The 12,967-nt window shown below is 37.1% G+C and overlaps 1 protein-coding gene across 9 annotated transcripts in view; it reads right to left on the bottom strand.

Annotated features, from left to right (window-relative positions):
• LOC133521066 (disintegrin and metalloproteinase domain-containing protein 11) overlaps positions 1-9,616 on the bottom strand; it is an 813,047-nt gene extending 803,431 nt beyond the window's left edge. For 6 of the 9 annotated variants that reach the window (XM_061855804.1, XM_061855803.1, XM_061855806.1 and 3 more), the window contains exon 1: positions 9,350-9,615. The gene's annotated coding sequence lies outside the window, so the exon portion shown is untranslated. Of the gene's footprint in view, positions 1-9,349 lie in introns of all 9 variants that reach the window. The other 3 variants (XM_061855801.1, XM_061855805.1, XM_061855799.1) reach the window with 1 other exon arrangement.
• Between the last annotated feature and the right edge of the window lie 3,351 nt (positions 9,617-12,967).

The following is a 12,967-nucleotide window of genomic DNA, read 5'->3' on the forward strand; positions in this document are numbered from 1 at the left end:
AAGTGTCTCACGTTAATGCCACTCAAAAGTAAAGTTATAACATACTTATAACATAACATGTAGCCCGTGTAAGCTTAAACAGACCGGTCTCCAAAAACGGTCTTTTAAAACGAATATGGGTCTTCAAAAAACATTTTTTGATAAACGCAATATTTTTGTAAAAAAACGTGTCCCCCTGGCTCTGAACAAAAAAATGTGCCCCCTCTAACTTTTGAACCATTGTTCCGGAAAATATGAATAAAATCGTGAAAGTAAGCTTAGTAAAAACTTTCAAGGAAAACTTTAGCAAACGAGATCGGTTCAGTCATCTTCGAGTGTTAGCAAAAAGTGTTTTTTGACGGACGGGTAACTACGGAACCCTAAACAGACCATGGCCTGACATGCTCTTGGCCGGTTCTCAACTTATGCGTTTGAACACATACTCTACATACAGAATTTCGGTAGAGTAGAAGTGAAGATCTTCATTTCTGACAGTGTCTGTAACTGAGTATACATACGTATACAAATACGAGATTTCTTGCCCTATAACGGTCTTGCCTGCAATAAATTGTGGGTGGTGAAGACCGTCAGACCTTGACACTTTCTGTATCAATAAAAACGGGACTGGTGAAAATCTGTGTGAGAACCTTGACAATTTAAACCTAAAATTTATTACAAATATTGAAAGCCGCATATCTTAGGTAAGATAATTAAATGTATGTCACACTTATAAGAATATCTCATTTCACGAAGGCGGGTATAAGCGGAACCGAGATCCTAACACCTTAGAATAGGGATCAAGATTGCCGACTTCGTGATATGAAACACTCCATAGTTTTAAAATGTAAACAATAAACCTACTTATAATATTATAGAGTGTAAGAGCGATTACAGCGGCAGTTAAGCCCTAGGAGGCTTTGTTCGCTGGAATTATCTTGAGAATGTATGTATAAATTTTTGTGTTAATAATAATAAAAAAAAAAAATAATAATATTATTATGCTGTTTCAATTCCTTCAATTACCAAAACCTGCAAGACTGGAATTATTTAACCTCATAAAGCCAAAGTCTAGTACTTGTTACTAAACGATTGAATGTTTGTTTGATTGAATAGTAGAAACTAACTAACAAATACAATTTTACATGATCTTAAATAGTTAACTAATTATTACTAAGACTCCGCTGTCCGTCCGTCCGTCTGTCACCAGGCTGTATCTCATGAACCGTGATAGCTAGACAGTTGAAATTTTCATAGATGATGTATTTCTGTTGCCGCTATAACAACAAATACTAAAAAGTACGGAACCCTCGGTGGGTGAGTCCGACTCACTAACTGAATTACTCAAATCCAAAATTATGTAACTAGCAAAACGTGTTATTAGTAAGGATTTTACCATTAAGTAATACATTTCAGTGGACGTCTCAAAGAGGTCTCAAAGCCGTTTATAAACCTTGGGGCGTTCCTGAGATCCTAACATTTGTCATCTTCGCATGCAGACATCAGTCAAAAATTGTACATCTCGCTTCCAGCAGAAATAAAAGAATCTACCCATAAAAAACTTAAAACAATTATTCAAACTGACGTGTTATAACGTAGACGACTTCGTTAGTGACTAACCCAACCACACAAAAATTTTAGGTACTTAAGTGAATGAGTAATTTTTTTTTAAGATAATAACTTCAAATCCGATATGTAAAATACTAAATTTTATCAATAAAAATCTGAATCCGAGTCAACGCGATAAAACGACTCCTTCGGCTGCATGTCAATCATGTAGCGATAAAATTAAGACAGCTTTAGTGGTTTCAAAAGAGTGTATGTACCCCTAACTCGTTCAAAAAGGGCGCTCTTTACTTTAGGAGGATTGACTATAAATATAAACAACCGATCACAAAAGGAGCCCATATATTAAAAATAATCCCATACTTTTATATACAATCCCTTTAAACATTTCAATAGCGTGATGTAGAAATCAACGCTCCTGGTACAGCGCTATCTCGTGTGATAGTTGGTAAACATGTTTATATTAAAGTACTTTACGTAAGTACGGACGCCAACAAAGAGAAGATGTGCAGTTTACAAAAACACAACTAGGAACTTCGTGACAACAAATGGCTGCTACTAGGCCGTAGGTTAAATTGATAAACGAAGTCAGCAGATTTGTTCAACGGCTTTCTAGTCTAGTCGGTAGTGATCCTGCCTACGAAGCAGGGTTCTTGAGATTAGGGTTCTAGACGTGATGTCCTAAAAATATATAATAAATAATAATAATTCAGCTTATATACGACCCACTGCTGGACACAATCCTCCTCTCATGCGCGAGAGGGCTCGGGCTATAGTCCCCACGCTAGCCCAATGCGGATTGAGGACTTCACATACACCTTTGAATTTCTTCACAGATGTATGCAGGTTTCCTCACGATGTTTTCCTTCACCGAAAAGCTACTGCTAAATATCAAATGACATTTCGTACATAAATTTCGAATAACTCATTGGTACGAGCCAGGATTTGAACCCGCGACTTCTGGATTGAAAGACGGACGTCATATCCACTCTGCTACCACCGCTTTTTTGCCTAAAAATATATTAAAAGTCAAATATTATGAGACAATCTTACACAAATCGACGTATTCACACAGTAAGCTAAATTAGGCTTGTATTATGGGCGAAAAGAGTTACCGCTATTTGAAATTTGAAAAGTATAGCTGATTTAATTATCACGTTGTCACAAAGATAACGGCGATTATCAAATCCATTACTTCCGCGAATTTTTCGGATTTCTAGTGATGGAAACTGTTACTGCACTCGTAAATCGTGATGCGATAAAAGTCAGGCAGGTTTACGAGTTTTAACTTAACGGGGCTTTAATACAGTTGAGAGTACAACAAGCAACTATGCACTTTGTGAGCTTTATGACAAGAGCCGACAAATTATTTAAAAATTGATGTAACATTGTGAGAAAATTTGGAAAGTAATTCAAAGCAGTGTCCCAATGATATTATATAATAACTATAAATAGGTTATACTCAAACATAAGGAGCATAAGATATACCTCCATATTTATTTCTATACCTAAGAAGAAATCTGATATCTTTTATTTTTTTATGATACAGGAGGCAAACGAGTAGACGGATTACTTGATGGTAAGCGATTACCGTCGGCCATGGACACCTGCAACACCAGAGGGATTGTAAGTGCATTGCTGGCCTTTAAGATGGGAGTACGCTCTTTTCATGAAGGTTTGAAGGTCGTCTCGGTCTAATATATTAATATAGACTTTTAGTCGGTTAATATTTTATCTTGTAGGTAAATCATCGCTAATTTTTTTGTTTATATAATACGGCTGAGCACAGGTACAATGAGAGTATCTACATATAAGGTAAACAAACCATGCCATAATGTATTAGCCACACTAAACTTGTATAATAATTCAACTACGTATACAGTATATAACACAACAGAGGCACAGAAAGAGACCCATTAATGTCTACGTCATACTGAGCAACTTTTACTATAGGAAAAACCCTGATATCGCAAATAAAAAAATGGCCGTTTCATTCGTTGAAATTTCCCATACTAAAAGTTGCTCAGTATGGCCTAAACATGAATGGATTTCTTTATTTGCCTTTCGGTCTGTTACATACTGTATGTTGTAATATAAAGCCTTTATCACAATTTATCACATACTTATACTAAGTTATATTATATTACATAATTTTACAAAAAATCACGACATATTTCCAAATAACTTACCAGTTTGGAAAATCGCGCCGCAATTTTTATCGAAAACGAAAATACCGATTTATGTTACGCCCCACAGTTTTTATAAAAGGGATAAAAAATAAACTGCACGCGGCGAAAAGGGAAACTTTATGACACTTGGCGATACTCGTGTTATCTCGTCGTGTAGCGCCATCTATGCCGGAGCGGCGGAACTAAACAGGCCATTAATAAAAGTCGGACGCTCTGCCATTTGAAAAGGAATCAATAAAGGACGATTAATCGTGTGTTTGAGATGTTTCCGATAATGCGTATTTTTAACGTAAAGTCATTGGCGTTTGAGTTATATTTATGAAGTATTTTAAGCTAAATGCGGGCATTGTTATACAACTTTAGGTACTACACTTTCAAACTAGGCTTTCGTGTTTATGAAATGGATTATGGATATACAATTTAGAACTATTATGTATGCAGTCTATATATCTAATATTCCATTAAATGTGACACGAAAAAAGGCTTCAAAAAGCCTACTCAAAAAGAAAACAACAACATAGTGATAGATGTTTCTTAAACACAAGAGGTTTTTTTTAATACCACGACGGTGGCAAACAAGCATACGGCCCGCCTGATGGTAAGCAGTCACCGCGGCCTATGGACGCCTGCAACTCCAGAGGTGTTACATGCGCGATGCCGACCCTTTAAAAACCTGTACACTCCTTTTTTTCCTTTTTTGAAGAACCCCAAAGTTGTTCTATTTATGTATAGATAAAGTAAAAAGATGTCCAATTTATCCGATATACATTATAAGGTTTAATTTCATCTAATTTTTTCGCTACACCTGAATGAACATTTCAATTTTCCGGAAACTAACTTAGAAACTTGGAAAACAAACCAAACAAAGAGTCCTAAAAATGTAATCATTAATCAATCATAACGAATACAGTCAGCTGCAAAAATATGTATCGAGAGAATCGTCTCATAAATATGGTACTACGCTCTTAATACACTGGAATAAGATGCTATGGGACGTATTTTTGAGTAAGATGTGTACACCCATATTTTTACACTTGACTGTACGACATAAGGTCTCTATTGGCATACTTTTCAGTTATCAGTCAGGGGTTCTGAACCTTTTTTGTTTCAAAACGTTCTTGACGGCAAAGATACACTGCAGATGATGTTAAAATGAGTTTAAGAGGAAAGAGACGACCGCTTCTCCATACAAACGTATTCCCATTTTCCTCTCTGGATGTTGACATTAAGGAAAATATTTTTACATAATTTTATGTATAGCTTTGTTTTGCCCTTTCGTTTGACTTGTTTAGATTTTTTGATTATTATAAGAATAAAGAGCGGAAAACTAATTCCATACAATTTTTGAACTTCTCCTAACTTATAATATTTAAAAAGTAAAAAAAAAACGGACAAGTGCGAGTCGGACTCGCCCACCGAGGGTTCCGTACTTTTTAGTATTTGTTGTTATAGTGGCAACAGAAATACGTCATCTATGAAAAATTCAACTGTCTATCACGGTTCATGAGATACAGCCTGGTAACAGACGGATAGACAGACAGACAGACTGACGGACAGCGGAGTCTTAGTAATAGGGTAAAAATCAAACTGGACATATCTGTGGTTGATATATATCAAATTGTTTCATAATATTTTCTATAATGTTAATATTCAGAGAGGAAAATGAGGACTATATTAATATGGGAAGGCGATTCCGCGCGATCGTCAACTTCTTTTTAACACATTTACGTGTACTAAAGTAACGATGCCGCTGATCATCGTTTGTCCCTTTCCATCATACCAATACGTCGGAAAAGGACAAACGGTGATTAGCGTCATCGTAACTTTAGTACACGTTTATGAAAAAGGGGGTCAGTGTAAACGCGTGCTACGAAATCCCGTATGTAGCGAAATGCGATTACGAACAGAGCGCCGGCCTGGCGAGTTGCTGGCAGTGAATTCGTCAAATTATGTAATTTTCAGATAATTTTGAACACCTGGTCCGTCTATATATTTTCTGCGAACTGTACCAACGAAATCCACATTTCAACACTTGTCTAATTTAGACGCCTAGCGAAATGACACTGACAGACAGAAAGTCATTCATTCTTTTACAATTAAATGGCTGAATTGAATGAATTGATTGAATTCAATGGATGGATTGAATACCAGTGGGACAATTTCGGCAGTGTCAAGGTATTAGGAGCCTTAAATACGACAATAATTTTATGGTTAGTACAAGACAGTGTATGGTGATTTTATTAGCTCTTATAAACCTAAACCATGCCTGGGAAACTTTAGCTGAAGACCGTGATGGATGGCGCAAGCGTGTTGTGGAGGGGAGAAAGCTATGCGACCAAGCCTGGTTTACTACGTTAGATAGCAGAAGGTGTCGCAGAAAGCAAATCGGGACTGGAACCTCAGGTGGCATGAGCTTTCTCTGCCAAAAATGTGGGAGGTCGTGCCGCTCACGCATCGGCCTCCACAGTCACCAAACCCGTTGTCTAAACAGCAATGCTTAAATCGTCTGCAATAGACGCAAAGGATGATAAAGCGATAGCTGGACTTTACAAATAGCACGTGGACTACAGGCCGTTGACTCCAAAATGGTGGCTAAACGCGTGTCAAGATGAATTCTCCATTCATTGCACCTCACTACCACATTAGTTAACTGTATAATAAGCTATCGATATTACACGTTAAACAATATTAATGACCAAAAACTAAAGGAAAATAATCACGAGGCGTAACTATCAAGATAGCGCTCGAACCGGAAATCCGCGAGATTTAGTTATTCGATCTATTTCCGATATGACACTAATTTGTCAGTGTTAAAAGTGACGTTTTTGGTTAAAGAAATGTCACTTTGGACAATGACAGATCAGTATCATATCGGAAACAGATCGAATAACTAAATCTCGAATTCGCCTGCACAGCACTTTCGTTACCTGCAATTAGATTGTTTCAAGTTCGATTCTCCGGCCAATTTAGGAAATGGACTTACTTAAAGTTCTTTGATTTCCGGATGAACTTTGTTTTTGTTTTGTATATTACTAGCGACCCGCCCTGGCCCCGGCTTCGCACGCACAAAATCTTAACAAATTATACACCTAAACCTTTCTCAAGAATCACTCTATTGATAGGTTTAAACCGTATGAAAATCCGTTCAGTAGTTTTTGAGTTTATCGCGAACATACAGACAGAGGCGGCGGGGGAGTTGGTTTTATAAGGTGTATTGAGCTATCGGCTTTAAAGCCGACCAAAATTATATGATCATTGTCAAGAGGGCGCTGTTATTCTCATGTATAGGGTGACAGTTCAATTTTGTATGAAAAATGTAGTTCCAATGAAATTCCGCAATATGGCGCGTGATCATATATTACTGGTCAGGCTTTAGATGTTGTAGAGATATTTTAATTGTGTAATAAGGTGTGGAAAAATAAATATTATTTTGCTCGAGGAAAGTCCTTCTACGTAAGTATTGTTTAACTCAATTTTATTAATGCATTACTTTTATTTTTAGTATCATCATTTAATTTAGTTTTAAATATATTTAAGTATCTCTAAGTTTATCTTATCCCCCATAACCGTATTACCTACAAATAATTTGAGATCTCGTGTTAATTATATTGCTAAGTATTCGTTAAGCACAGTGTGTAAATTAAGTTACATTTAATATTTACGGTGTGAACATACATATAGGTCATATTAAGCAACTTTTATGGAACCACCCCGAAATTGCGAAAAAAATTTGACTCACCCAAATATCAACATCAGCCGGCCAAAATATATGAGAGCGTCAAATTTTTTTCGTACGTACAGTCGCCGACAAAGATATGTTTTCATTTTTCGCCTTATTACAAAGGAGTAAGGTGCAAAAGTGTAAACATATGTTTGACGTTGACTGTATGTACCTCTAAACATTGATATATAACCTATAAGAGTACAGTCAGCATTAATGGTAGCGGATGAACCAACAGTCCAAAAGTATCTGCCAACCTGGATTTTATTTTCCAAATAGAGATATATATATTTAGTATAATACAACATTATTTTATTACACCAATTGAGTCCCACAGTAAGCTCAATAAGGCTTGTGTTGTGGGTACTTAGATAACGATATATATAATATATAAACACCCTATGACGGATTATTTTTATATGGTACGGCCACGGGAAATGTATAAAGGGTTAGCTCATTAATTTATTTAGAAATGTAATATTTAACTTATAATTCAATTATTATTCCGCTACCTAAAGGTTGTCTGGAAGAGATCGCTTTTTAGCGATAAGACCGCCTGTTGTTTACCTCTTCTTTATGTGTTGTATTATTTGTACTGTTTCTTTATTGAGGTGTTCAATAAAGTGTATTTGTATTGTATTGTATTGTATTTTTTTAATAATACCGCACCAAAAACAAAATATATATATATATATATAGTCTACATTTCCAATCTTGACAAATCGAAAATGGCCTTAACAGCTTCAAGTAGAGGATATGTGATATATATATATATATATATATATATATATAAGCCGTTAAGGCCATTTTCGATTTGTCAAGATTGGAAATGTAGACTTGAATACGATGTTTTGTATGTTCCACGCCATAGCTTAAAAACGTCATTTCTGTTAGGCAAGTCCAATGATTCTGGGATTTGACCACATTTTACTCTCTTTAGATCTTGACATTATGGAAAATATTTAAACATTTTTTTTTGCATCACAAACGAAGGGGCGTTTGACTTTTTTCGATGTTCTTATTATTATATGAGTTAAAAGCAAAAATCTACTTCCATGCTTCTAGAGTTAGACCACGATAAGTCTGCAACGATTTTGATAGAATATGCAGTGCGAGTGTTATTTATACGTCATAATTCCATAGAAGTTTGACGTTGAAAATAACACTTGCACTTCGTGTGATATCAAAATCATTGCAAACTTGTCCTGGTCTAACTCTAACCTATTATAATAATTAAATATTCGAAAATAATCAAACGAAGGAGCATAGCTGTGGTTAACATACATCAAACTACACCAAAATTTTTTTTAGAATGTTAATATCCAGACAGGAAAATGTAGTCTACGTTTGTATGGAGCAGCGGTCACGTGACTCCGTCACCTTTCCTCTTAAGGCTGCTAAAACCGTCTCTTTCACACTTGGTCAACTGTCAAAGCTGTCACACTGCACACACATCCCAATCAGCTGACACTCAAACCGCGCAAACCCCAAAAAATAGTGCCGTATATTTCCACGAAACATACCAGAGGTTAGTCTAAATAAATACGGTTCTACGAAGGGAATTTATTATGTATCTCCGGGAAACCGTTTCATCAAATAGTAATTTCTCATTTACGTTGTGTGTAATTGATTCTTGATTAGCTGTGTGCTGTATATATAATCTATACTGAAGCTATATTGATCATCTATATGAAATACTACATTGATGCGAAGGTTTGTGATGTGTATGAAAGTAATCCTGATTTGAAAGAGGTTATGAATCTTTTTATCACCCTTAAGGATAAGTCTTAACCTAAAAAGGTTATGCGTAAGTATCTCCTTAACCTGCCATTTTCAGGCTGCTGACATCTCGTCAGCAGCCGAGCGCATGACAATAACACCCATGCTTACCACGTACCTATGAAAGCAGCATTCGCATTACAACCGGTACAGGTTCCCCAAGGCACATGATGAGTTGACCCTGTTACACACACATGTCACTGACCTCTGGTCTCTTCACAGCGCGGAAGCGCGTGCAGGCAGCATGGCCAGGCGATATCGACCGTGCGCCGGCTACCGCCGCCCAGCGACTGACGCGGGAACGGTGCGCGCGCAGGCTCCGGCGCTGCCCCTCCCCGCACACCCCCTCGCCCCTTTCCCGCCTGCGCCGGGGACGCCCGCCTCGCCGCACGGTGCTGAAAATTGTCCAAGTTTGCACCTCAGCGATTAACGTGTATGGGGGGTTGGTAAACTTTCTTTTGGGGCTGAACGTAACTAATTGGAAAAAACTGCAATCACAAAAAAGTACGAATACATGTGTTTCTTAGCAGCTTAAAAGAGAAATATAACTTAAAAATATTATGGTCCTACGAACCGGATCATTGATTAAGAAACCGTTAATTTTAAATAATATCTATCTAAGGATATAGCATATCTTTTTCATTTCATACGCTCAACGAGCATGCTTCACGAAAACAGCTCATTTAAGCAAGCTCCCCTATCAGCCGGCGAGCCTTCGCTCCCGTGTTTGTTTTCGGCCGCGGCCGCGGCGCTCACGGCACCGCGTGCCCACCCGTCGCCATGGAAACGCGCCCCAGACGCCACCGAACGCGCCCGAACATCTCCGGACTCTACCGAATATACTCGGCCGGCCGGCGACCGACGTAGACCTGGATTTTGAAAATGGAACCTGGATAACGCTTACCGTTTGTTTTACCAGCGCGCTGCGCCGCTCTGATTGGATGGCATGGTTGTAAGCTCGCTGTGATTGGTTAAAACTTTGATTTAACAGGCTTTTAGCAACTTTAGTGAAGCAGTTTAGACTTCGATAAAATGGGATCAAACTCAAGTGGAATAAACATTTTAGAAATAGTTTCTAGTCAGAAAACTCAGTTTAGTGTTCCGAGTTATAAAATTAACCGTAAAACTAATGCCTAATTAATTGTGGTCACAAATTCGTCTACCTTTCTTGAATGTAGCTAATAGTCCTACTTCATCTGTCATCTTAGAGGTTGTCCTAATACAACGCGACTTACGATAATCGACTCGATCGAGTTCCAAGACTGTATCGGTTGACAATTTTTAAAGCTTATTACAAATACATAAGGTTCGTCGTGTCTTGTGGGACTGAAATATGTTATTTCACTTACCCACCAAAAATGTTTTTATTTTATTTTATTGTGTTTAGTTTAACTTTTAGATTTTTAGTTTAAGTCATACATGTACCTACGTTTTTTGTTATAAGTGTGCGCTCTCCGCTAAAATGTTTTTTGCATGAAAAAAAAAAAGAAAAATTCTCATGTAAGTGAATATTTTGTATTCTTATGAGAAAATAAAGATCTTTAAACCTAAATATTATTATGATTATTATTATACAGAAAAATGTGTACCATTTAGTTTTTTTTTTTGAAAAATAACAACTTTTGAGTTATTTTGACTTAAAATCACGAGAATTATTAGATTAAAAAAAGAAAAGTGTCCCCAGTTTATCATACAAATTTTTGGTGTCTTTTTTGTGACGGTTTGTAGGGACCGTCACAAAAAAGACTCCAAAAATTTGTATGATGAATTAAAAAATGTATGTGAAAATGCGTCATACTGTTTCGGTTTTTTTTTTCCTTTTGTATTGGATACTCCACGTGATTCTGAGTAGAACTAACCAAAAACTTGCAAATTTGAAAAAAAAAACGTAATGGTACCTTTTTTCTGAAAATGACCGGATCTTAGTCTATAAGGTCGTATGTGTATTTTAGATTTTGATTTGAGTTTGATAACAAAATCAATACCTTAACAACAAAAAAAACAGAATCGGCCTCTAGTATTTAAATTATTCTCATTTAGCCCTAATCACGGCACGTTGTCCTTGGCCTCTACGAAGCATTTCCGCTACATACCGGGAAACCTATATTATTGGCTACGACGTAGAGCTACGTAGCTCAGCGGTGAATGTGTTAAACGCTACAATGGTTACGCCGTAGCACGTCTACGCGTCGTAGCGCTCGTAGTCAGACAAAAAAAGCATAATGCACTCGCTTAGGGTAGCCATACGTACGGTAAGTAAGTAAGTAAGTAAATATTCTTTATTGCACCAACAATTATATATTTATTATGCTACATGTACAATAATTTGGATTATGGTATGATACTGAATACTGATAAATAATACAATACAATACAAATCCTCTTTATTGCACAACCTCTGAAAATAATGTACATGGAAACACATAAAAAACATGAAGATAGAGGTAAACAACAGGCGGCCTTATCGCTACAGAGCGATCTCTTCCAGACAACCTTTAGGTAGTGGAGAACTGAAACTTAAATTAACTAATTAGGAGGTGCAAAAAAACTAAATAGCAAACTAAAATACCCTTAATATTTAAGTCTACAACAGTAAGACAATACATATACATACACACTACTTACATAATTATATACCTACATATATACATATATACAATACTATATAATTCTTGCCAAAAGTGATAAACAGTAACGGGGACAGAAACACTAAGGAAGGGACAGATAATAGTCTTTAAGATGGGATTTGAAAACAGCAAGGGATTGAGCGCGTCTTATTTCGACAGGGAGAGAGTTCCATAACCGAACAGCCCGAAAAGTGAATGAGCAATTATAAAATTTTGTGGAGGAAGGAGGGACAGAAAGAAGCAAATTTTGTGCGGATCTAGTGGAATTTAAATAACTAAAGCGTTCTTTTAGGTAACGGGGAGTGGTGGGATTAAAGAGTATACTATAAAGAAGACAAAGAATATGAACATTACGACGATAACGGATTGGGAGCCACTTGAGTTGCACGCGAAAATGAGAAACGTGGTCAAATTTACGCAATCCAAATATAAACCGGATGCAGAGATTTTGTATTCGCTCGAGCTTATTCAGTTGCTCTTCTGTGAGATCAAGATAGGAGATGTCGGCATAATCGAGGATCGGAAGAAGAAGGGATTGAGCAAGTGCAATTTTGGTGGCGATCGGCAAGAGATTACGTAGTCGCCTAAGAGAAGCAACAGCAGCAAACACCTTCCTACTAACCTCACCCACCTGAGGCACCCAAGATAAGGACCGGTCCATAATAACGCCAAGATTTTTTACCTGGTGTGAAAATGGAATCTGGATACCATCAAAGTATATGGGGGGAAGATTCGCAAAATCTACTCTAGGAATTAGTTTGCTACTGCCAATGATGATGACTTGGGTCTTCGAAGGATTCACTTTCAGACCATGAGTTGTGCTCCATTTCAGAATGCGTAACAAGTCATCATTCGTGCTCTCGATGAGGGAAGGAAGATCGCCAATTACTCCCTGTCTATATATCTGGAGATCATCGGCGTAAAGGTGAAATTTTGAAGAAAGATTATGGGTAATAGAATTAATAAATATGGAAAATAATAGAGGCGACAGTACCCCGCCTTGCGGAACGCCGGCCAATATACTGCACCAAGAAGAACGGAAATCTTCAACCTTTATTCTTTGCCGACGACCAACCAAATAACTATGGAACCAGTCAACTGCCGAGGGT

The sequence above is a fragment of the Cydia pomonella genome, chromosome 9 (genome assembly GCF_033807575.1).
Source record: "Cydia pomonella isolate Wapato2018A chromosome 9, ilCydPomo1, whole genome shotgun sequence".
Classification (NCBI taxonomy): Eukaryota; Metazoa; Arthropoda; class Insecta; order Lepidoptera; family Tortricidae; genus Cydia; species Cydia pomonella.